This window comes from Apteryx mantelli, unplaced genomic scaffold (genome assembly GCF_036417845.1).
Source record: "Apteryx mantelli isolate bAptMan1 unplaced genomic scaffold, bAptMan1.hap1 HAP1_SCAFFOLD_39, whole genome shotgun sequence".
Lineage (NCBI taxonomy): Eukaryota > Metazoa > Chordata > Aves > Apterygiformes > Apterygidae > Apteryx > Apteryx mantelli.
In genome coordinates, this window is record NW_027118744.1 from 3,192,032 (window position 1) to 3,218,563 (window position 26,532).

Sequence of the window (26,532 nt, forward strand, 5' to 3'; positions counted from 1 at the left end):
GTGACGTGGGAGATTCGAACGTGACGTGGGTGTGACGTGGGGGATTCGAACGTGACGTGGGCATGACGTGGGAATTTCGAACGTTACGTGGGCGTGACGTATGTGATTCGAACGTGACGTGGACGTGACGTGGGTGCGCCTTGGAAGATTCGAACGTGACGTGGGCATGACGTTGGTTATTCGAACGTGACGTGGGTGTGACGTGGTGATTCGAACGTGACGTGGGCGTGACGTGGGTGATTCGAACGTGACCTGAGTGTGACGTGAGAGATTCGAACGTGACCTGGGTGGTTCGAATTTGGCGTGGGTGTGCCGCCCTGCTTCAAGGCTCCCCCACCAAGCAGGGCTCAGAGGCAAGAGCACTGGGAAGGCAGAGCTTCCCTCCGCATGCCTAGGACAGCCCCCACCACGAGTGCCCGGCTCCCTTGCCTCCCCTCCGCAAGCCTACACCAGCTGTCCTCACACCTTGGCACTAGCAGTGTGAGGCTGTTGCAAGGCAGGAGCATGGTTGTTCGATATGTGCTTCGAAGGCGAGGTGGCTGTGACGTGGGAGATTCGAACGTGACGTGAGTGTGAAGTGGGAGATTCGAACGTGACGTGGGCGTGACGTGGGAACTTCGAACGTGACGTGGGTGTGACGTGGGAGATACGAACGTGACGTGGGCGTGACGTGGGTGATTCTAATTTGACGCGGGTGTGACGTGGGTGTGACGTGAGAGATTCGAACGTGACGGGGGTGTGACGTGGGCGTGACGTGGGAGATTCGAACGTGACGTGGGCGTGACGTGGTGATTCGAAGGTGACATGAGTGTGAAGTGGGTGTGACGTGGGAGATTCGAACGTGACGTGGGTGTGTCGTCGGTGATTCGAACGTGACGTGGGAGTGACGTGGGATGTTCGAACGTGACGTGGGTGTGGCGTGGTTGTTTCGAACGTGACGTGGGCGTGACGTGGGATGTTCGAACGTGACGTGGACGTGACGTGGGAGATTCGAACGTGACGTGGCTGTGACGTGGGTGTGACGTGGGAGATTCGAACGTGACGTGGCTGTGACGTGGTTGTGACCTGGGAGATTCTGACGTGACGTGGGTGATTCGAACGTGACGTGGGTGTGACGTGGGAGATTCGAATGTGACGTGGACGTGACGTGGGAGATTCGAACGTGACTTGGGTGTGACGTGGGAGATTCGAACGTGACGTGGGTGTGAATTGGGAGATTCGAACGTGACGTGGGCGTGACGTGGGTGATTCGAACGTGACGTGGGAGATTCGAACGTGACGTGGGTGTGTCGTGGCTGATTCGAACGTGACGTGGGTGTTACGTGGGAGATTCGAACGTGACGTGGGTGTGACGTGGGAGATTCGAACGTGACGTGGGCGTGACGTGGGTGATTCTAATTTGACGTGGGTGTGACGTGGGTGTGACGTGAGAGATTCGAACGTGACGTGGTTGTGACGTGGTGAGTCGAAGGTGACATGGGTGTGAAGTGGGTGTGACGTGGGTGATTCGAACGTGACGTGGGTGTGTCGTGGGTGATTCGAACGTGACGTGGGTGTGACGTGGGATGTTCGAACATGACGTGGGCGTGACGTGGGATGTTCTAACGTGACGTGGGTGTGACGTGGGAGATTCGAACGTGACGTGGGCGTGACGTGGAAAATTCGAACGTGACGTGGGTGTGACGTGGGAGATTCGAATGTGACGTGGGTGTGGCGTGTGTGTTTCGACCGTGACGTGGGCGTGACATGTGTGATTCGAACGTGACGTGGGTGTGACGTGGGGGATTCGAACGTGACGTGGGTGTGACGTGGGAGATTCGAACGTGACGTGGGTGTGACGTGGGGGATTCGAACGTGACGTGGGCATGACGTGGGAATTTCGAACGTTACGTGGGCGTGACGTATGTGATTCGAACGTGACGTGGACGTGACGTGGGTGCGCCTTGGAAGATTCGAACGTGACGTGGGCATGACGTTGGTTATTCGAACGTGACGTGGGTGTGACGTGGTGATTCGAACGTGACGTGGGCGTGACGTGGGTGATTCGAACGTGACCTGAGTGTGACGTGAGAGATTCGAACGTGACCTGGGTGGTTCGAATTTGGCGTGGGTGTGCCGCCCTGCTTCAAGGCTCCCCCACCAAGCAGGGCTCAGAGGCAAGAGCACTGGGAAGGCAGAGGTTGCCTCCGCATGCCTAGGACAGCCCCCACCACGAGTGCCCGGCTCCCTTGCCTCCCCTCCGCAAGCCTACACCAGCTGTCCTCACACCTTGGCACTAGCAGTGTGAGGCTGTTGCAAGGCAGGAGCATGGTTGTTCGATATGTGCTTCGAAGGCGAGGTGGCTGTGACGTGGGAGATTCGAACGTGACGTGAGTGTGAAGTGGGAGATTCGAACGTGACGTGGGCGTGACGTGGGAACTTCGAACGTGACGTGGGTGTGACGTGGGAGATACGAACGTGACGTGGGCGTGACGTGGGTGATTCTAATTTGACGCGGGTGTGACGTGGGTGTGACGTGAGAGATTCGAACGTGACGGGGGTGTGACGTGGGCGTGACGTGGGAGATTCGAACGTGACGTGGGCGTGACGTGGTGATTCGAAGGTGACATGAGTGTGAAGTGGGTGTGACGTGGGAGATTCGAACGTGACGTGGGTGTGTCGTCGGTGATTCGAACGTGACGTGGGAGTGACGTGGGATGTTCGAACGTGACGTGGGTGTGGCGTGGTTGTTTCGAACGTGACGTGGGCGTGACGTGGGATGTTCGAACGTGACGTGGACGTGACGTGGGAGATTCGAACGTGACGTGGCTGTGACGTGGGTGTGACGTGGGAGATTCGAACGTGACGTGGCTGTGACGTGGTTGTGACCTGGGAGATTCTGACGTGACGTGGGTGATTCGAACGTGACGTGGGTGTGACGTGGGAGATTCGAATGTGACGTGGACGTGACGTGGGAGATTCGAACGTGACTTGGGTGTGACGTGGGAGATTCGAACGTGACGTGGGTGTGAATTGGGAGATTCGAACGTGACGTGGGCGTGACGTGGGTGATTCGAACGTGACGTGGGAGATTCGAACGTGACGTGGGTGTGTCGTGGCTGATTCGAACGTGACGTGGGTGTTACGTGGGAGATTCGAACGTGACGTGGGTGTGACGTGGGAGATTCGAACGTGACGTGGGCGTGACGTGGGTGATTCTAATTTGACGTGGGTGTGACGTGGGTGTGACGTGAGAGATTCGAACGTGACGTGGTTGTGACGTGGTGAGTCGAAGGTGACATGGGTGTGAAGTGGGTGTGACGTGGGTGATTCGAACGTGACGTGGGTGTGTCGTGGGTGATTCGAACGTGACGTGGGTGTGACGTGGGATGTTCGAACATGACGTGGGCGTGACGTGGGATGTTCTAACGTGACGTGGGTGTGACGTGGGAGATTCGAACGTGACGTGGGCGTGACGTGGAAAATTCGAACGTGACGTGGGTGTGACGTGGGAGATTCGAATGTGACGTGGGTGTGGCGTGTGTGTTTCGACCGTGACGTGGGCGTGACATGTGTGATTCGAACGTGACGTGGGTGTGACGTGGGGGATTCGAACGTGACGTGGGTGTGACGTGGGAGATTCGAACGTGACGTGGGTGTGACGTGGGGGATTCGAACGTGACGTGGGCATGACGTGGGAATTTCGAACGTTACGTGGGCGTGACGTATGTGATTCGAACGTGACGTGGACGTGACGTGGGTGCGCCTTGGAAGATTCGAACGTGACGTGGGCATGACGTTGGTTATTCGAACGTGACGTGGGTGTGACGTGGTGATTCGAACGTGACGTGGGCGTGACGTGGGTGATTCGAACGTGACCTGAGTGTGACGTGAGAGATTCGAACGTGACCTGGGTGGTTCGAATTTGGCGTGGGTGTGCCGCCCTGCTTCAAGGCTCCCCCACCAAGCAGGGCTCAGAGGCAAGAGCACTGGGAAGGCAGAGCTTCCCTCCGCATGCCTAGGACAGCCCCCACCACGAGTGCCCGGCTCCCTTGCCTCCCCTCCGCAAGCCTACACCAGCTGTCCTCACACCTTGGCACTAGCAGTGTGAGGCTGTTGCAAGGCAGGAGCATGGTTGTTCGATATGTGCTTCGAAGGCGAGGTGGCTGTGACGTGGGAGATTCGAACGTGACGTGAGCGTGAAGTGGGAGATTCGAACGTGACGTGGGCGTGACGTGGGAACTTCGAACGTGACGTGGGTGTGACGTGGGAGATACGAACGTGACGTGGGCGTGACGTGGGTGATTCTAATTTGACGCGGGTGTGACGTGGGTGTGACGTGAGAGATTCGAACGTGACGGGGGTGTGACGTGGGCGTGACGTGGGAGATTCGAACGTGAGGTGGGCGTGACGTGGGAGATTCGAATGTGACGTGGGAGTGACGTGGGATGTTCGAACGTGACGTGGGTGTGGCGTGGTTGTTTCGAACGTGACGTGGGCGTGACGTGGGATGTTCGAACGTGACGTGGACGTGACGTGGGAGATTCGAACGTGACGTGGCTGTGACGTGGGTGTGACGTGGGAGATTCGAACGTGACGTGGCTGTGACGTGGTTGTGACCTGGGAGATTCTGACGTGACGTGGGTGATTCGAACGTGACGTGGGTGTGACGTGGGAGATTCGAATGTGACGTGGACGTGACGTGGGAGATTCGAACGTGACTTGGGTGTGACGTGGGAGATTCGAACGTGACGTGGGTGTGAATTGGGAGATTCGAACGTGACGTGGGTGTGACGTGGGTGATTCGAACGTGACGTGGGAGATTCGAACGTGACGTGGGTGTGTCGTGGCTGATTCGAACGTGACGTGGGTGTTACGTGGGAGATTCGAACGTGACGTGGGTGTGACGTGGGAGATTCGAACGTGACGTGGGTGTGAAGTGGGAGATTCGAACGTGACGTGGGAGATTCGAACGTGACGTGAGCGTGAAGTTGGTGATTCGAACGTGACGTGGGTGTGACGTGGGAGATTCGAACGTGACGTGGGCGTGACGTGGGTGATTCGAACGTGACGTGGGCGTGACGTGGGTATTTGGAACGTGACGTGGGTGTTTGGAACGTGACGTGGGTGTGACGTGGGCGATTCGAACGTGACGTGGGTGTGACGTGGGTGATTCGAACGTGACGTGGGAGATTCGAAAGTGACGTGGGTGTGACGTGGGTGTGACGTGGGAGATTCGAACGTGACGTGGGCGTGACGTGGGTGATTCGAACGTGATGTGAGCGTGACGTGGGAGATTCGAACGTGACGTGGGTGTGACGTGGGAAATTCGAACGTGACGTGGGCGTGACGTGGGTGATTCGAACGTGACGGGGGCGTGACGTGGCTGATTCGAACGTGACGTGGGTGTGACGTGGGTGCGCCTTGGAAGATTCGAACGTGACGTGAGCATGACATGGGAGATTCGAACGTGATGTGAGCGTGACGTGGGAGATTCGAACGTGACGTGGGCGTGACGTGGGAGATTCGAACGTGACCTGGCTGGTTCGAAATTGGCGTGGGTGTGCCACCCTGCTTCATGGCTCCCCCACCAAGCAGGGCTCAGAGGCAAGAGCACTGGGAAGGCAGAGCTTCCCTCCGCATGCCTAGGACAGCCCCCACCACGAGTGCGCGGCTCCCTTGCCTCCCCTCCGCAAGCCTACACCAGCTGTCCTCACACCTTGGCACTAGCACTGTGAGGCTGTTGCAAGGCAGGAGCATGGTTGTTCGATATGTGCTTCGAAGGCGAGGTGGGTGTGAGGTGGGAGATTCGAACGTGAGGTGGGAGATTCGAACGTGACGTGAGCGTGAAGTTGGTGATTCGAACGTGACGTGGGTGTGACGTGGGAGATTCGAAAGTGACGTGGGCGTGACGTGGGTGATTCGAACGTGACGTGGGCGTGACGTGGGTATTTGGAACGTGACGTGGGTGTTTGGAACGTGACGTGGGTGTGACGTGGGCGATTCGAACGTGACGTGGGTGTGTCGTGGGTGATTCGAACGTGACGTGGGTGATTCGAAAGTGACGTGGGTGTGACGTGCGTGTGACGTGGGAAATTCGAACGTGACGTGGGCGTGACGTGGGAGATTCGAACGTGACGCGAGTGTGAAGTGGGAGATTCGAACGTGACGTGGGAGATTCGAACGTGACGTGAGCGTGAAGTGGGTGATTCGAACGTGACGTGGGCGTGACGTGAGAGATTCGAACGTGACGTGGGTGTGACGTGGGAAATTCGAACGTTACGTGGGAGATTCGAACGTGACGTGGGCGTGACGTGGGAGATTCGAACGTGACGTGGGTGATTCGAACGTGACGTGGGTGTGACGTGGGCGATTCGAACGTGACGTGGGTGTGTCGTGGGAGATTCGAACGTGACGTGGGCGTCACGTGGGAAATTCGAACGTGACCTGGCTGGTTCGAAATTGGCGAGGGTGTGCCACCCTGCTTCAAGGCTCCCCCACCAAGCAGGGCTCAGAGGAAGAGCACTGGGAAGGCAGAGGTTGCCTCCGCATGCCTAGGACAGCCCCCACCACGAGTGCCCGGCTCCCTTGCCTCCCCTCCGCAAGCCTACACCAGCTGTCCTCACACCTTGGCACTAGCAGTGTGAGGCTGTTGCAAGGCAGGAGCATGGTTGTTCGATATGTGCTTCGAAGGCGAGGTGGGTGTGACGTGGGCGATTCGAACGTGACGTGGGCGTGACGTGGGTGATTCGAACGTGACGTGGGCGTGACGTGGGAGATTCGAACGTGACGTGGGAGATTCGAACGTGATGTGAGCGTGACGTGGGAGATTCGAACGTGACGTGGGAGATTCGAACGTGACGTGGGTGTGACGTGGGCGATTCGAACGTGACGTGGGTGTGACGTGGGAGATTCGAACGCGACGTGGGCGTGACGTGGGAAAATCGAACGTGACGTGGGTGTGACGTGGGTGAATAGAAAGTGGCGTGGGTGTGACGTGGGAGATTCGAACGTTACCGGGGCGTGACGTGGTGATTCGAACGTGACGCGGGTGTGACGTGGGTGATTCGAACGTGACGTGGGTGTGACGTGGGAAATTCGAACGTGACGTGGGCGTGACGTGGGAAATTCGAACGCGACGTGAGTGTGAAGTGGGAGATTCGAACGTGACGTGGGTGATTCGAACGTGACGTGGGCGTGACGTGGGAGATTCGAACGTGACCGGGGCGTGACGTGGTGATTCGAACGTGACGTGGGCGTGACGTGGGTGATTCGAACGCGACGTGAGTGTGAAGTGGGAGATTCGAACGTGACGTGGGTGATTCGAACGTGACGTGGGTGTGACGTGGGAGATTCGAACGTGACGTGGGCGTGACGTGGGTGATTCGAAGGTGACGTGGGTGTGAAGTGGGTGATTCGAACGTGACGTGGACGTGACGTGAGTGTTTGGAACGTGACGTAGGCGTGACCTGGGTGATTCGAACCTGACGTGGGTGTTTGGAACGTGACGTGGGCGTGACGTGGGTGATTCGAACGTGACGGGGGCGTGACGTGGCTGATTCGAACGTGACGTGGGTGTGACGTGGGAAATTCGAACGTGACGTGGGTGTGACGTGGGAGATTCGAACGTGACGTGGGCGTGACGTGGGTGATTCGAACGTGACGTGGGTGTGACGTGGGAGATTCGAACGTGACGTGGGAGATTCGAACGTGACGTGGGCGTGAAGTGGGAGATTCGAACGTGACGTGGGTGTGACGTGGGTGATTCGAACGTGACGTGGGTGTGACGTGAATATTCGAACGTGACGTGGGCGTGACGTGGGTGATTCGAACGTGACGTGGGCGTGACGTGGGAAATTCGAACGTGAGGTGGGTGTGACGTGGGTGATTCGAACGTGACGTGGGCGTGACGTGGTGATTCGAACGTGACGCTGGCGTGACGTGGGAGATTCGAACGTGACGTGGGTGTGACGTGAATATTCGAACGTGACGTGGGTGTGACGTGGGAGATTCGAACGTGACGTGGGTGATTCGAACGTGACGTGGGTGTGACGTGGCAGATTCGAACGTGACCTGGGTGGTTCGAATTTGGCGTGGGTGTGCCGCCCTGCTTCAAGGCTCCCCCACCAAGCAGGGCTCAGAGGCAAGAGCACTGGGAAGGCAGAGCTTGCCTCCGCATGCCTAGGACAGCCCCCACCACGAGTGCCCGGCTCCCTTGCCTCCCCTCCGCAAGCCTACACCAGCTGTCCTCACACCTTGGCACTAGCACTGTGAGGCTGTTGCAAGGCAGCAGCATGGTTGTTCGATATGTGCTTCGAAGGCGAGGTGGGTGTGAGGTGGGAGATTCGAACGTGACGTGGGAGATTCGAACGTGACGTGAGCGTGAAGTGGTAGATTCGAACGTGACGTGGGTGATTCGAACGTGACTTGGGTGTGACGTGGGTGTTTCGAACGTGACGTAGGCGTGACGTGGGAGATTCGAACGTGAGGTGGGCGTGACGTGGGTGATTCGAACGTGACGTGGGTGTGACGTGAATATTCGAACGTGACGTGGGCGTGACGTGGGTCATTCGAACGTGACGTGGGTGTGTCGTGGGTGATTCGAACGTGACGTGGGAGATTCGAACGTGACGTGGGCGTGACGTGGGTGATTCGAACGTGACGTGGGTGTGACGTGAATATTCGAACGTGACGTGGGTGTGACGTGGGAGATTCGAACGTGACGTGGGAGAGTCGAACGTGACGTGGGTGTGACGTGGGAGATTCGAATGTGACGTGGGTGTGGCGTGTGTGTTTCGACCGTGACGTGGGCGTGACATGTGTGATTCGAACGTGACGTGGGTGTGACGTGGGGGATTCGAACGTGACGTGGGTGTGACGTGGGAGATTCGAACGTGACGTGGGTGTGACGTGGGGGATTCGAACGTGACGTGGGCATGACGTGGGAATTTCGAACGTTACGTGGGCGTGACGTATGTGATTCGAACGTGACGTGGACGTGACGTGGGTGCGCCTTGGAAGATTCGAACGTGACGTGGGCATGACGTTGGTTATTCGAACGTGACGTGGGTGTGACGTGGTGATTCGAACGTGACGTGGGCGTGACGTGGGTGATTCGAACGTGACCTGAGTGTGACGTGAGAGATTCGAACGTGACCTGGGTGGTTCGAATTTGGCGTGGGTGTGCCGCCCTGCTTCAAGGCTCCCCCACCAAGCAGGGCTCAGAGGCAAGAGCACTGGGAAGGCAGAGGTTGCCTCCGCATGCCTAGGACAGCCCCCACCACGAGTGCGCGGCTCCCTTGCCTCCCCTCCGCAAGCCTGCACCAGCTGTCCTCACACCTTGGCACTAGCACTGTGAGGCTGTTGCAAGGCAGGAGCATGGCTGTTCGATATGTGCTTCGAAGGCGAGGTGGCTGTGACGTGGGAGATTCGAACGTGACGTGAGTGTGAAGTGGGAGATTCGAACGTGACGTGGGCGTGACGTGGGAACTTCGAACGTGACGTGGGTGTGACGTGGGAGATACGAACGTGACGTGGGCGTGACGTGGGTGATTCTAATTTGACGCGGGTGTGACGTGGGTGTGACGTGAGAGATTCGAACGTGACGGGGGTGTGACGTGGGCGTGACGTGGGAGATTCGAACGTGACGTGGGCGTGACGTGGGAGATTCGAACGTGACGTGGGTGTGACGTGGGTGTGACGTGGGAGATTCGAACGTGACGTGGGTGTGAGGTGGGTGTGTCGTGGGAGATTCGAACGTGACTTGGGCGTGACGTGGGTGAGCCTTGGAAGATTCGAACGTGACGTGGGCCTGACGTTGGTGATTCGAACGTGACGTGGGTGTGACGTGGTGATTCGAACGTGACGTGGGTGTGATGTGGGCGATTCGAACGTGACGTGGGTGTGACGTGGGTGATTCGAACGTGACGTGAGCGTGACGTGGGTGATTCTAATTTGACGCGGGTGTGACGTGGGTGTGACGTGAGAGATTCGAACGTGACGGGGGTGTGACGTGGGCGTGACGTGGGAGATTCGAACGTGACGTGGGCGTGACGTGGGAGATTCGAACGTGACGTGGGTGTGACGTGGGTGTGACGTGGGAGATTCGAACGTGACGTGGGTGTGAGGTGGGTGTGTCGTGGGAGATTCGAACGTGACTTGGGCGTGACGTGGGTGAGCCTTGGAAGATTCGAACGTGACGTGGGCCTGACGTTGGTGATTCGAACGTGACGTGGGTGTGACGTGGTGATTCGAACGTGACGTGGGTGTGATGTGGGCGATTCGAACGTGGCGTGGGTGTGACATGGGTGTGGCGTGGGAGATTCGAACGTGACGTGGGTGTGAAGTGGGAGATTCGAACGTGACGTGGGAGATTCGAACGTGACGTGAGCGTGAAGTTGGTGATTCGAACGTGACGTGGGTGAGACGTGGGAGATTCGAACGTGACGTGGGCGTGACGTGGGTGATTCGAACGTGACGTGGGCGTGACGTGGGTATTTGGAACGTGACGTGGGTGTTTGGAACGTGACGTGGGTGTGACGTGAGCGATTCGAACGTCACGTGGGTGTGACGTGGGTGATTCGAACGTGACGTGGGAGATTCGAAAGTGACGTGGGTGTGACGTGGGTGTGACGTGGGAGATTCGAACGTGACGTGAGCATGACGTGGGAGATTCGAACGTGATGTGAGCGTGACGTGGGAGATTCGAACGTGACGTGGGTGTGACGTGGGAAATTCGAACGTGACGTGGGCGTGACGTGGGTGATTCGAACGTGACGGGGGCGTGACGTGGCTGATTCGAACGTGACGTGGGTGTGACGTGGGTGCGCCTTGGAAGATTCGAACGTGACGTGAGCATGACGTGGGAGATTCGAACGTGATGTGGGAGATTCGAAAGTGACGTGGGTGTGACGTGGGTGTGACGTGGGCGATTCGAACGTCACGTGGGTGTGACGTGGGTGATTCGAACGTGACGTGGGAGATTCGAAAGTGACGTGGGTGTGACGTGGGTGTGACGTGTGAGATTCGAACGTGACGTGAGCATGACGTGGGAGATTCGAACGTGATGTGAGCGTGACGTGGGAGATTCGAACGTGACGTGGGTGTGACGTGGGAAATTCGAACGTGACGTGGGCGTGACGTGGGTGATTCGAACGTGACGGGGGCGTGACGTGGCTGATTCGAACGTGACGTGGGTGTGACGTGGGTGCGCCTTGGAAGATTCGAACGTGACGTGAGCATGACGTGGGAGATTCGAACGTGATGTGGGAGATTCGAACGTCACGTGGGTGTAACGTGGGTGATTCGAACGTGACGTGGGAGATTCGAAAGTGACGTGGGTGTGACGTGGGTGTGACGTGGGAGATTCGAACGTGACGTGGGCGTGACGTGGGAGATTCGAACGTGACGTGGGCGTGACGTGGGAAAATCGAACGTGACGTGGGTGTGACGTGGGAGATTCGAACGTGACGTGAATGTGAAGTGGGAGATTCGAACGTGACGTGGGCGTGACGTGGGAAATTCGAACGTGACCTGGCTGGTTCGAAATTGGCGTGGGTGTGCCACCGTGCTTCAAGGCTCCCCCACCAAACAGGGCTCAGAGGCAAGAGCACTGGGAAGGCAGAGCTTCCCTCCGCATGCCTAGGACAGCCCCCACCACGAGTGCCCGGCTCCCTTGCCCCCCCTCCCCAAGCCTGCACCAGCTGTCCTCACACCTTGGCACTAGCACTGTGAGGCTGTTGCAAGGCAGGAGCATGGTTGTTCGATATGTGCTTCGAAGGCGAGGTGGGTGTGAGGTGAGAGATTCGAACGTGACGTGGGAGATTCGAACGTGACGTGAGCGTGAAGTGGTAGATTCGAACGTGACGTGGGTGATTCGAACGTGACGTGGGTGTGACGTGGGTGTTTCGAACGTGACGTGGGTGTGACGTGGGTGTTTCGAACGTGACGTGAGCGTGAAGTGGTAGATTCGAACGTGACGTGGGTGTTTCGAACGTGACGTAGGCGTGACGTGGGAGATTCGAACGTGACGTGGGCGTGACGTGGGTGATTCGAACGTGACGTGGGTGTGACGTGAATATTCGAACGTGACGTGGGCGTGACGTGGGTGATTCGAACGTGACGTGGGCGTGACGTGGGAAATTCGAACGTGAGGTGGGTGTGACGTGGGTGATTCGAACGTGACGTGGGCGTGACGTGGTGATTCGAACGTGACGCTGGCGTGACGTGGGAGATTCGAACGTGACGTGGGTGTGACGTGAGTGATTCGAACGTGACTTGGGTGTGAAGTGGGAGATTCGAACGTGACGTGGGCGTGACATGGGTGATTCGAACGTGACGTTTGGGTGACGTTGGAGATTCGAACGTGACGTGGGCGTGACGTGGGAGATTCGAACGTGACGTGGTTGTGACGTGGTGAGTCGAAGGTGACATGGGTGTGAAGTGGGTGTGACGTGGGTGATTCGAACGTGACGTGGGTGTGTCGTGGGTGATTCGAACGTGACGTGGGTGTGACGTGGGATGTTCGAACATGACGTGGGCGTGACGTGGGATGTTCTAACGTGACGTGGGTGTGACGTGGGAGATTCGAACGTGACGTGGGCGTGACGTGGAAAATTCGAACGTGACGTGGGTGTGACGTGGGAGATTCGAATGTGACGTGGGTGTGGCGTGTGTGTTTCGACCGTGACGTGGGCGTGACATGTGTGATTCGAACGTGACGTGGGTGTGACGTGGGGGATTCGAACGTGACGTGGGTGTGACGTGGGAGATTCGAACGTGACGTGGGTGTGACGTGGGCGATTCGAACGTGACGTGGGTGTGACGTGGGAATTTCGAACGTTACGTGGGCGTGATGTGGGAAATTCGAACGTGTCCTGGCTGGTTCGAAATTGGCGTGGGTGTGCCACCGTGCTTCAAGGCTCCCCCACCAAACAGAGGTCAGAGGCAAGAGCACTGGGAAGGCAGAGCTTCCCTCCGCATGCCTAGGACAGCCCCCACCACGAGTGCCCGGCTCCCTTGCCTCCCCTCCGCAAGCCTACACCAGCTGTCCTCACACCTTGGCACTAGCACTGTGAGGCTGTTGCAAGGCAGGAGCATGGTTGTTCGATATGTGCTTCGAAGGCGAGGTGGGTGTGACGTGGGAGATTCGAACGTGACGTGGGTGTGACGTGGGTGATTCGAACGTGACGTGGGCGTGACGTGGTGATTCGAACGTGACGTGGGTGTGACGTGGGTGATTCGAACGTGACGTGGGCGTGACGTGGGAGATTCGAACGTGACGTGGGTGTGACGTGGGCGTGACGTGGGAGATTCGAACGTGACGTGGGCGTGACGTGGGAGATTCGAACTTGACGTGGGTGTGACGTGGGTGTGACGTGGGAGATTCGAACGTGACGTGGGCGTGACGTGGTGATTCGAACGTGACGTGGGTGTGACGTGGGAGATTCGAACGTGACGTGGGAGATTCGAACGTGACGTGGGCGTGACGTGGTGATTCGAACGTGACGTGGACGTGACGTGGGAGATTCGAACGTGACGTGGGCGTGACGTAGGTGATTCGAACGTGACGTGGGTGTGACGTGGTGATTCGAACGTGACGTGGGCGTGACGTAGGTGATTCGAACGTGACGTGGGTGTGACGTGGTGATTCGAACGTGACGTGGACGTGACGTGGGAGATTCGAACGTGACGTGGGCATGACGTAGGTTATTCGAACGTGACGTGGGTGTGACGTGGTGATTCGAAGGTGACAGGGGTGTGATGTGGGTGATTCGAACGTGACATTGACGTGACGTGGGAGATTCGAACGTGACGTGGGTGTGACGTGGGTGATTCGAACGTGATGGGGGTGTGACGTGGGAGATTCGAACGTGACGTGGGTGTGACGTGAATATTCGAACGTGACGTGGGTGTGACGTGGGAGATTCGAACGTGACGTGGGCGTGACATGGGTGACTCGAACGTGACGTGGGTGTGACGTCGGTGGTTCGAAAGCAGCGTGGGTGTGACTTGGGTGATTCAACATGAGTTGCTAGGCCGGTTACAGTTCTCTTCATGCAGGTGCAGCCCCTGGCTCTTGGCTGCTGCAGGGTTCAACTCTCCTCCGTCATTGTTATGACCGTCACACCCACAGTCATGGGTTGGCGGGGAGTGGCCAAACACCCCCAATGGTAGGCTAGCTGCCTCATACATTCTTCAGCACTGAAGAGAGGAGTTTGAGTGACTGTGGATGACTGCTTTCCTCTTGCAGTGGGGGTCCCATGGAGAGATCCCATAGCTGGGCTAAGAAGGAGTTAATTCCGATCTGCAACAGGGCCCCAGCAGTGAAAGCAGATGTTATCTCTCAGGGTCCTGATCAGGAGGGGACAGTCCTGACCACAGCAATTAACCCTGCCCCAGCAGTGAGAGGAGGCTTTTGTTTCTCAAGGTCCTGGTGCCAAGGCAGGCCTTATCTCAAAGTCTTGACATCCTCCCTTCTGGAGTGTAAAACACAGGAATTCAGGCTATTTGTAACTGGCACCAAATGTGTATGCGGGGGGAGGGGGGAAGCTGGGAGCATCCCCCCACAGGTGACAATGCTGGGGCAGGGTTTGGAGGCATTTGGGGGTCTGTGGAGGTGCTGGGGCAGGACGAGCAGACAGCAAGGTGGAGTGAAACCTGCCTGGATGGCTGAGCTTAGAGGGCTGTGATCAGTGGTTCAAAGTCTAGTTGGAGGCCTGTAGCTAGTGGTGTATCCCAGGGGTCAATACTGGGGCCCGTATTGTTCCACTCATTCATCAGTGCCCTGGATGATGGGACAGAGTGCACCCTCAGCATGTTTGCTGACGGTACCAAATTGGCAGGAGTGGCCGACACACCAGAGGGCTGTGCTGCCATTCAGAGGGACCTCGCCAGGCTGGAGAGATGGGAAGAGAGGAACCTCATGAAGTTCAGGAAAGGGATGTGCAGAATGCACCTAGGGAAAAAGAAGCCCAGGCACCAGTACACACTGGGGGCTGACCTGCCGGAAAGCAGCTCTGCAGAGAAGGACCTGGGAGTCCTGGTGGACAACAAACTGACTGTAAGCCAGCACTGTGCCCTTGTGGCAGAGAAGGATAATAGTATCCTGGGCTGCATTAGGAAGGGTGTTGCCAGCACACTGAGGCAGGTGGTTCTTCCCCTCTCCTCAGCCCACGCGAGGCCACACTTGGAGTACTGTGTCCAGCTCTGGGCTCCCCAGTATAAGAGAGAGATGGAGCTACTGGAGCGAGTCCAGCGAAGGGTCACTAAGACGATGAAGGGCCTGGAGCAGCTCTCATATGAGCAAAGGCTGAGAGAGCTGCACCTGCTGAGCCAGGAGAAGACAAGACTGATGGGGCCTTCTATCAACACGCACAAATAGCTGAAGGGAGGGTGCAAAGAGGATGGGGCCAGACTCTCTTCAGTGGTGCCCAGCGATAGGACGAGAGGCAACAGGCACAAACCAAAACACAACAAGTTCTGCCGGGACATAAGGAAAAACCTTTTTTTTTACTGTGAGGGTGACTGAGCACTGGAACAGGTTGCCCAGAGAGGCTGCAGAGTCTCCAAAAAGCCGTCTGGATAGGCTCCTGGGCAATGTGCTCTAGGTGACCCTGCCTGAGTAGGGGTGTTGCGCTAGTTAATCTTTAATGGTCCTTTCCAAACTCAACTGTTCTGTGATTCTGTGATGTGGCAGTTGTTGGGGGCTTTGGGGCAGGATTTCTGGGTGCTTTAGGGGTTTTGGGGGGCTGGCTGGGGGAAGGGGGGCATCTGCAGGGCCCTCAATGCGGGAGTGGGTTTGCAGGGTGGATGGGGTGTGTGGGGGGGGTCCCATTCCAGGACTGAGGGCTGCACGTGTCTATCAGTGTTGCAGGAGGTGCCACAGAGGAGGAGGAGAAGGTGTCAAGGAACTTGTAGGGAACCCCACAGAAGACATCACAGAACTCCCTAAGGGCCCCGTGTCTCACAAGACCTGCGAGCGATGCCACGTCTCAAAGAAGAAGACATCAGATTCCTGGGCCAATGCTAGAGACATCCAGACCTCTGTGTGGTGCATGGGGGACCTAGGGAGATGTCAGAGGCCATGTAGGACCCACTAACACAGAAAGGATTGGCGAGCCCCATGGCTTTGAGGCAGTTGTATGCGGTGGACTGGTGTGGCTTTGAATTAGGTGGTACCCAGCTTGGCTGACACCCACAATCTCTGCCTGGGAGTGGAGGAAGCCTCAGGGTGCCCAGCTGTGCCTTACTGCTATCCCTCTTCTTCTTTCCCTCAGTACAATTCTCAAGTAACTTGCCATTACACTAACTGGGCCTTACTCCCAGTGACCTTAAATCACTGCTCGGTCCAGTGGTTTTAAACTTCCTCGTGACTAACTAGCACTCTGGGGCACGCCTGCCACAACAGGAACCGCCCTTGTGGGACGCCCTGCCACAGCCCTGCTCCAGGGCCGGCCTGCCTCCACACTCCTCCAGGCTGCAGCCACAGGGGCGAGCACACCCTGGGGAGGAACCGGGGCCTAAAGGCAACACACAGAAAAGGGAAGCTCAGCTCCGTGCCCCAGCACACCCTGCCCTGCACAGACCCTGTCCCGCCTCCCCACCCCTCGCCCCGCACCGCCGCCTCCACACAGCGACGGCCCCAGCGCACACGACACAGCCTCATGCCTGCGGCCACCCCAAGGGAAGCGCTTGCCTCACCGGCGCCCCACCTCCTCGGCGCCAGGCAGCCCTGGCCCTCACCCGCCACGGCCCAGGGGAACCCACACCCCGAGCTGCTGCCATGCTGCTCCACGCAGCGCGCATGCGCCGATCGCCAAGGCAACGGAACGGCGGCGCCGGCAGCTGCTGCCGAGCACTGCGCATGCGCCCGCCACGACCTGAGTGGGAGGGGCCAGGGGAGCAGGGCGGCGGAGGAAGGGCAGGAAATGGCGCCCTCGAGTGCTCACAGCGCGCTACTGCAGCCGGGGCTCGCTGCTGCCGACGGCTGCTCTCAGAGCACTACCGCAGCCCACAACACGACATGAAGCCAGCTCATCAGCTTTGCCAGGAGAGGATGGGGAAGAGTTCTTCGGGCGAGAAGCGGCACCCTAAAAGCTGCATCTTCCCACAAGGCACTGCAGAGAGTGGCAGTTCCTCGCTGGCCTGAGACAGAGGCAAGCGAGGAAAAACAGGGCCGAGAGCTGGGGCCTTAAACCCCTGTCAGAGGGGCTGTCCCCCAAAGTCAGCATCCTTCCTGCTCCCCGAGCTGAGGAGGGCAACCACCTTGTCACCACTCAGGCGTTGCCTTTCGTTACGGTCGTTATGCCATCTTGGCGTACAGAAATGAGAGACCACAGAAACAATCTGACAGGGCGATTTACACACGCCTTAGAACAAGCTGCTTACAAGCCAGCTATAGCACAAGCTTTCCTCTGCTGTGGCAAATGGGGAACTCGAAGACCTGAAGGCCTGCTCCAACTCTGGAGTCTAACGTAAAGGCAGAAGCTGTCAAAGAAAGGCAGAGCACCGTGTTTACGCTACTGTGGCTCAATGAGGCTCGAACAGGCTAAGGAGAATTCACACAAGCACTTCATTTGGCACATGTAAGGATGCAGTGCCTGCAGCAGAGGGGCAATAGGCGACGTGGGGATGTCCTGCCGCGCGCTTGCTCGCCGGCTGTCTCGCTCGCTGACGCAGGCGGAGCTGCTGGGAATGAGCCAGGCTCTCCGGCACTCTCGAGGGCCCCAGTGGGCAGAGCACCCTGGGATGGGAAGTGCTGCTCTTGCTCTGCTCAGAGAGCACTGTCTCGCGGAGGCGGGTGCCACCTCCTCCACGCTCTCCAGAGCCGGTAGCACAGCGTTCGAAGGGTGAATCCCGACGGTGCCTTTTCCCGTGGCACTCTCAGGATCAGGATGGTCTGAACTGCCAGAGACCAGATGTAGGGGCTGGTGTCACTCACCACGCTTTGAAGGGCTGACATAGAAAGGAAGAGAGAAGAGATAAAACCCCTGTGTCTGCAGAGACCCCAGGCATGCCCCCTGGGCAGGGCCAAGCCCAAGCAGCCCTTGCCCTTGCCATCAGGCAGAAGGGAGGACTAATGGGTCAGCTGGAGAAAGAGGCAGTTCACAAATGCCCCAAATGCCCCGGAAATAGTCTCCCTGTCCCAGTGCAGGGCAGCAGATTGGAGCTCGCTACCCAGGCTCTGCCCTCCTCCATGCTGGAGCTAACACCACGCTGGCCCCACTCACCCTTGCAGATGTCCTGCAGCTTCTCCTCGCCCTGCTCGCTCATGTGCTGTCCGACGAGCCCTAGGTGCACACAGCCCGTCGCAACCCCCGCTGTGGGCACGCAGCCCCCAGGGCAGCCAGGCCCTGCATGAGGCAGCTGGGGCTCCGGCAGCCCCGCGGCTGCTTCTCGCTGCCAGCGCAGCAGCCAGGGCTGGGGCCAAGCTGCCCTGCGACAGAGAGGGAGCCCAGCAGGGGCTGTAGCTCACCGAGGAACCTCACGGCCACCTCCCGCAAGCACTCCTGTGGGCTCTCCAAGTAGGGCAGGCTCTGCCGCAGGTATTCCTCTGCTCTGCTCCTGTTCCTCACCAGCTGCACAGAGCACAGGGGCCAGGGCTTGGTACACACCTTCGCCACCCAGCCAGGCCAGTCCCTCCTGCCAGGGCCACCTGCCCTTACTTGCCGTGCCAGGACATTCGTGGCTCCTGGCCAGGAGCCGTGTGGCACCAAGGTTTGGAGGGAGCAGAGGGCAGAGCGCTCCCCAGGCAGGCTGAGGTGCCATCCTGCTAGCAAGGCCCAGCTGGGCCAGGGGCTCTTTCCGCATCCTGGGGGCAGTGAGGGGACAGGGCCCTGGAGAAGAGCCTGCCGGGGCAGTGTGCTGGAGGAAGGGCAGTGCACGTGCAGCTCCAGAGCCTGCAGCAATGGGTTGGCAGGGGGGCAAGGGTGGCAGGCCTTGTGCGGGCCAGGTCTTGGGGACTTTGGGGCTGTCTTTACCAGGCACTCGCCAATCTGCCATGTCTGTGCTGTCTCGAGCAGGTGCCTGAGCTGCTCCCACTTCAGGAGCTTAGCAGCGCTGAGGAGGGCTTCCCGAGAGGCCTGCAGAGCAGCAGAGACTGGGAGATGCCACTGCAGCCCAGGCGGGAGATCCCGCATCCCCCGCACCTTGGCAAGGCTCAGAGCCTTTGCCAGCCCGTTATGGGAAGCTGCATCTGAGCAGCGAGTTGGGCTCTGACGCCCTGGGCAGAGGCGTGGGGCAACCACCATCTCAGGGCAGCAGAAGCCAGCTCGCCAAGGCCCTGGCCTAGCATGCCTGCAAGGACAGCTGGGAAGCCCCTAGGGACGCCAGTGTTGGGGCCTTGCTGGGCATACCTGGCCAACAGAAAAAACAATCCGGGCCCCACACAACCAACCAATGTGGCCACACACCTGCGCCACGCTTGGGATCTCCTCATGCGCATGGATGAGCAGTGGGAGCAGGCTGCTGTGCACGTGCTTCCTCATCTGCTCTTGCTGGCTGCCCACCACAATCGCCATCACATGCCGGAAGAGCTGGATGGAGAGCTCTCGCACACGAGCAGCCTCCTATGGGGAAGGAAGATGGGAGGACCTCAGCAACGGCTGCTCCAAGCCCATGGTGAGCAAGGGGGGGGGGGGTCAGCGTGGCTGCTGTGCAGATGCCTGCTTCTGCCTCTGCCTCTGCCTCCGCCCCGAGGAGCTGCGGGCCAGATCGGCCACCAGCACAAAATGGCCCCCGCCCCAAGACGTGCAACACGGCGGGTTTCTCTAACAACTTGCAGCCAGAGAGAGCCCAGCGTGGAGGTGCCTGTGCCCAGAAGGGCTGCTCTGGCCCTGGCTGCACTCCCACCAGACACCTCCTGGCCGACTTGCAGAGGAGCTCCCCTGGCAGACGTGTGGAAGAGGAGATGGGGGCCAGCCCTCGGCATCGGCTCCTGGGCTCATCCTACCTGCTCAAGGTCCCAGAAATGGGCTGCCGCAGCGTGAGGCCCCATCCCTGGGCCACGCGCCTATGCCCCCAGAGCCACACCAACAGAGCCCCCGCCTTTCCCACCAGCCTTACATCATCAAAGAGTGGCCGGAGCTCCTCAGCAAGCTGCAGGCCGATGGCGCTGGCCCTCTTCCTGTCCACGAGATGGAGCACGTGGCTGAGGATGGTGAGGGCCTTGGTGCAGAAGTTGCTGTCAGCACCCTGCAGTCGCTCCATAAGTGAGGGCAGCAGGTCTTGCAGACTTCTTGCCTACATGAAACACAGAAGGCCCCTTCTGTGAAGCAAGGGATGACTGCATTGGCACGAATGCTCTGGCTGTAACACTCTGCAGCTACGGGCCGGCAGGGCAGGTGGCAGCAGCTCCCCCAGCTCTCGATTCCTGCCGCTGCCTTTCCCTCCCACTGCCTTTCCCTCCACCTCCAGCCCCAGGCCGCTGGCCTGACTTTGCCCAGCTGCCCCCTGCTCACTGTTTGCCGTCTCTCAGAGAGCGTGACGAGGCCTGCGATCACCATCTCACGCATCGCCAAGCTCTGGTTGCACAAATGCAATTGCAGGAAGCCCAGGACATCCTCGTCAATCCCCTGCTCAAAGTCCGTGCAGTTCAGCAGCTGAAAGACACGCAGCTGCAGAGTGAGCAAGCGGCAGAGCCAGCAGCACTGCCCGTGTCCTCTGAACCATCTGCAGCCTCTCGCTGTTGGGCCTTTGTGAAGCGGTTGAATGTAGAGAGCTGGCGCAAAGGGTGCATGGCCTGCAAGTGGTTATGAGCATTACGCCAGCAGAAATGGCCTCTTGGAGGCAATGAGCCCAGGCTGGGGTGGCTAAGGGGAGCCCAGCTGCCGCGGGAGAGCTGCCCAGCTCCACCGACCAGCAACCTGCCCCCTGGCCCATGGGGCAGGGAGCCCAGTGTTTGCAGGCACCTCCCAGAGGCACCGCTTGCCACCAGGCCCACCTCAGTGAAGACAGCCATGGCGGCGATCTCCCGCTGTTTGTCTCTGCAGCTGAGTACCGCGATCACGTGGTCAAACACCCAGGCACACTCGTCGGCCGCGTTCATCCACAGCTCCCTGGCCGGGGAAGGGAGAAGGCGCTGTGGGCATGGAGCTGGGCAGGCAAACCTCTTTGGGCCTGCGCTGCCAACTCGAGCCATCGTCCCGCAGGCCAGGCCCCGCGGGGCAAGGCCGCCTTTGTGCTCAGCTCCAGCAGCTGGTGGCGTTGGCTCGAGCAGCGGCGGCCTTTCCCCACCACACCTTGCGCTCAGAAACCTGCTGTCTCACCCAGTCACCCTTGTTTCGGTGAGAGAGCGGAAAAGCACCCTTGCTACACCAAAGTCGTGGCCTTCCAGCACTCTGTCTCCAGGGCAGAAACGCTGGGGCAGACGAGGATGAAGGCGGCTCTCACCTAGTCAGCAAAGTGACTCCTGTGTGGTAGGTCTCCACGCTCATAAGCATGTCCCAGCCCCCCTGCCTCTCGACGGAGTCAGCCAGATGGGCATAGTCAGCACGGCAGAGCAGAGCTTTCATGGCCTGCACTGCGCTCCTGCATGTAGAGCAAAGGCGGGTCGCACACAGAAGCCAAGCCCGGGCTCTGCGCCCACGGCAGAGACCGGGGGAGAGGGACGGAGCACCTGACGGGGCTGACTGGAGGACACTCGTCTTCCTGGCCGCACATCTGGCTGTAGTCTTGGAGGTCCTGCAGCGTGTACTCCATGCTGAAGAAGATCTGGAAGAGCACCGCTAGGTAGAGCTGGGGGAAAATTAACTGCACCGGCACTTTGCTGGAGGGCAGCCGGAGAATCTCGTTCAGGGCCCTGATTGCCTGCAGAAAACACCCAGAGACAGCTCTTGCTGCAGAGAGATCACCTAAGCCAAGGCAAGCCACGCCAAGGCAAGCCAAGGCTCCCGTTTGTAACGCCAGCAAACGAGCCTTCCTGGGCCGGAAGGAAGGCCCCCCGGCAGGCCTCGTGGACCCTGCAGGTGATCCTGGGCTCCCGGCCCCAGGCCGGGCAGCCTGCTCTGGCCAGGCTGTGCAGCCCTGCGCAAGGCTGAGTGAGGCCTCGCCTGGAAACTCACAGTCAGCGGAAGGATGTAGCTGTCGTTCGGCATGAAGCTGGCCCGCCTGAGCAGTGGCTGGTCCCACAGCCAAAAGAGCAGCTCCTTCAGCACCTCCTCTGCAGGGCAGTGCTCGGAGACCAGCGTCCTCCACATGGCCCCGGCAACCCTGCAGGCCCAGAGCACGCCGTCGGGGGGCTGCCTCGACCTGCAAGAGCCCCGGAGCTCCGGAGCTGTCCTCCAGGCTGGCAGGCCCCGTACCCGTCACACAGCAGGGAGGTGTTCAGCAGGCCCTCAACCACCTGATCAGGGTCCAAGCAGGCCATCTGGAAAAGGGTCCTGTTCAAGATGGCCTGGAGCGACGCCTCACTGATGCCCCTCAGCTTCTTGTGGATGCTGCTCACCATCTGTGGCACCTGGAGGGGGCACGGGTGAGAGCGGGACCGCCACGGGAGTGTAGCAATTACCCCAGGTGCCACTGAGAACTGCTTCCTTCCCATCGCTCTTTGCAGGCCTCAAAGGCTGTCGGGTGCCTGAGAGCCCTGGCCTTCACTCAGGGGGCTCAGAGCCCAGAGGGCGTGAGCACAGGACAATGCGGCTGCAAGCTGCTTACCCTGTCCAGCTCAGAGTCGGGGTCTCTCAAGACCACCTCCATCATGCGGGCAACCACCTCGGTGTCCGAGACCCTTGGGTCTGTCATGCCCTCGATGGTTGTCAGGAGGAAGTGTGTCCTCTCGGAGGGGAAGAGAAAGCTCCCAAACACCTGTGGGAGGAAAGACCCGTGGCACTGAGCACACACGCTGAGGAGCTGAGAGAGTGGCTTGCGAGAGCGAGCGAGCGGAGCAGCGCTGGCACAGTGCCCCCGGGAGAGCCGGGTGTGGGGCCTGTGCTAGGATGTGCTAACTGCAGCCTGGGGGCAGTGGGCAGCGAGCTGCCGGGGTGCAGGTGGATGGCTGGGGTCAGGGTGACGGTGTGCTGGCCCTACAGGGAAGCAGAGCATGCTGGTGGCCAGGACAGCTGGAGCTGCTGCTCTGCCACTGGCACAGCGCCTTTGGCTACGCCAGGCTCAGGGAGAGTGGGACACCCCTGCGCCCAAGGCCTGGGAGGCCAGCCCCACTGATCAGGGATCCATTTGTTCCTGCAGGCCTCCTGCCAGCCCTGTGGCCAAGAATACCAGCAAGGGAGGAGCTTCTCACCGTGCTCTCGTCAGTGGCGTTGCTGGGCCAGAAGGTGTTTGGGGCTTCCCACTGCCACTTCATCTCTGGAGGCGCTGGATTGTCAGCCGCCATCTTTCTACCTGCGCAGGAGGGGAAACAGAGCAGTCAGGAGGAATGAGGGCAAGTTGGAGATGGCAGACCGAAGGCATCCAAGAGAGCTCTGTGGCTTGCAGAGAGGGGCTCTCACTACTGTGTGGGCAGCAGAGAGCCTCCTAGGGAGGACGTGGGCTTATTTCCAGGTGGCAAAGGGGAAATTGCCTATTAGGATGCAGAAAGGCAGAAGAGTTTGCTCTCTCTTCCTGCTCTGAAGCAGGACAGCAGCCCTGGGAGGCTGCTGCCACAGGCCCTCCAGTCTGCTGGTTTTCAGCACAGTTCCTAAACCACTGCTGCAAGGGACATAACAGCCCTGGGTCCCGTCAGCGAGGTGCCTGCCGTTTTTGTTTTTCACATGGCCGAGGCAACGTGGCGCGCCTTGCCTAGCCTTGCTTGGGCTGCGGTGTCTGGAAGGCGCCAGCCCGCCCCAGCTTCTCTTACTCCATCGCAGCAGAATGACCCTGTAGAAATCGTGAAGCGCCTCTGCCACCCCATGGCTGATCTCCTGGTCCTCCTCGGCGCAGCACAGCGTGAGGTGCCCCATCAGCTGCCCCAGGAAGTCCAAAGGCCTCTTTTGGGAGAGGAAAGGGCTGGCACTGCTTCCTCCACAGCTGGGCGAGTCCTGGGGGGAGGCAGGAAGGCCTGGTAGCAAGGCTAAGCTGCGGCAGCCGGCACCAAAGGCCTGGGCCCTACACAAGAGCGGGCCCAGGCCTGAGTGCCACATGAGCCAAAGCTTTGGAGGCCTCTGGCCAGCCCTGCTCCCAGCAGTGACCAGCGGGGTGCAGAGCTGTGTGTTCCAGCCTGCCCGCCCCTGCACGCTGCCAGGTCTGTTGCCCAGCCAAGGGCAACCTGCCCTCCCTTTGGGCAGCCCCCAGAGCCAGCATGTGGCAGCCATGACAAGGCGAGGAGCACGCTGCCTCCCTGCCTTGCCTTGCAAGGCTTTTGACTGCCGTCCCTGCGAGCCCATGCCACTGAGGGGCCTAAAGAACGAGTCAGAGCTTGGGTCTTCCCCCAGCCCACGGCTCCTGCACACGCACACTCATCCTTCCCACGGCTGACAGAGTGCCTCCTTCTGCTCCCGCTGGCCTCCCCGTCCCCAAGAGCACATCAAGCCAGGTGCCCTCTCCTCCTGCCTGAGCCTGCCTGAGAGGAGGGTCGCCCACCGCCTGAAGCCACCCGCTTACCTCCAGCAGAGAAGAGCTGCCCAGGAGCCGACTCAGCCGCACAATCCTCCCCACGGCCCTCTGGCGCTCAGCCACTTTCTGGGACGCCGTGAAGGGCAGCAGCACCTGAGGAGACCAAAGCCGCCAGTCAGCGCTGGTGCCTGACGGCCACTCCGGGAGCGACAGCTCTGCTGAGCGCCCAGCAGGGTCGACGCCTCTGCTGCCTTCCAAGCACTCCTCCAGAAAGGGCCCTGCGTCCCCTCCTCGTGCCAAGCTCCTTCCACTGCTTTGGTGCAAGGGAAGGCTTTTGGGGGCAAGGGGCCGAGGGGCAGAGGGCAAGGCTTTCCCGTGATGCTGGCAGAGGAAAGGACTCTGACTGCTGCCAGCAGAGACAGCCGGCTCAGCTGAGAGCACGGTGGGGCCCCTCCCTGCCTCCCCCCCACAGAGGTGGGCCCCTCCCCACAGCATGCTCTCTGCGCCTGCTCCCAGGCAGGGCTGGCCCCTGGACTCAAGAGGGTCGCTTCCCCTTGGGGTGAGGAAGAAGCCCTGCCACTGCCCCTCTAACTCTTTGCAAACAGCAGACCTGCACGATGTTCTGCAGCTGCCGGAGACCGGAGGCCTGCGACTCGAACACCAGCACCTTCAGCATCTCATCCAGAGCATTCAGGGTCTGCAAGGGGGGCAGAGGGTGGGCACCCCTTTGCCGGTCCCTCTTGCTTACAGGAGGCTGGCTCAAACCCCTTCTGCCCACAGCAGGCACCTACCTGAGGGTAGAGTGAAGCATCCAGGCTTTGCATCTGCTCTTGGGGAGGAAGAGAGAAGATGCTGGCGATGCAGGTGCAGAGCAGCCTGTTGTCCTGGGTGTCCTTCAGGAATGGCCACTCTTTGCTGACAGGAGAGAGAGGTGCCTGGCTGTGGAGTGCTGGGGCAGGAAGCAGTGCCCAGATGCCCCGGGAAGGTGGACGCAGCCACGAAGGGTGGCAGTGCCCGGGCTGGTAGCCATAGGAGGTGGGGAAGCCCTGCAGGGAGGCACCTCCTCCCTCTCCCATGACGCAGGCCCAGGTGCCGAGGCCAGTGCTGGCAGGTGGGGCGTGACACCTGCTCCATCTCCTGCCTCTCCCCTCAGGGGAAAAGCCCAGAGACACCCCTCTGCTCTCCTGCCTGCCCAACTGAGGGTGAGTGCGGCGGCCCGACAGACTGCACCATCCAACGGGGCTCAGATGGCGTCGTCAGGGCCATGCCTGCTACGGCTACACTGGTGGCTGGGGCAGGTACCTCATTGCAGCGATGGCCAGCATGGCTTGCTGCCGCACCACAGAGTCCAGGCGGTCAGGGCACTCTTCTTCCAGCAGCCCCTGGGGAGCACAGGCAGCATGGGGCACGGGAGCTGCCAGCCCCCAGCGAGCAGTTGGCAGCACCCAGCAGGCACCCCCAGCCCACAACTGGCACCCTGGCTCCGCAGCCCCCCAGCGAGGAGGGCTGTGCCCACGGGGGCCTGCCCACCCCTCCCTGTGTCTGGCTGCCCGAGTCCTGTGCTCGCCCGGCTGGCTTTCCCCCTCCCACAGCCCCTCTGGCTGCCCCCTCACCTCCATCTTCTCCACCAGCATGCAGAAACCAGCCAGGTACCTGCCCATCACCTTGGCTCTGCAGAGGGTGCAGATGGAGGCCAGAAACCTCAGCTTCTGGGCCTCGTCCTGACAGCCGGGCATGAGAGAGACAAACAGGGCAGGTGAGAGGGCAGAGGCACTGCCAGCAGCACCGCAGCATCGAGGGGGACGCAGTGACGGCATAGGACGCCCAGAGGCAGCAGCTGGGCACAGCCAAGAGCCCTCCCAGAGCCTCGCAGCAGGCAGCGGACACGGAAGAAGCCAGCTGGCAGCTGCAGGCACCGCCGGGCTGACAAGGTCTCTAGTCACCTGTTCAGGGCCTGTGGGAAAGGCCTGGAGATACTCCAGGGCTTCCTGCTCCTCTCCCTCCAACTCCAGGCAGGAGACAGAAGAGTCTGAATCTGAAGAAGGAAGAGAGCGGGGAGAACTGTAG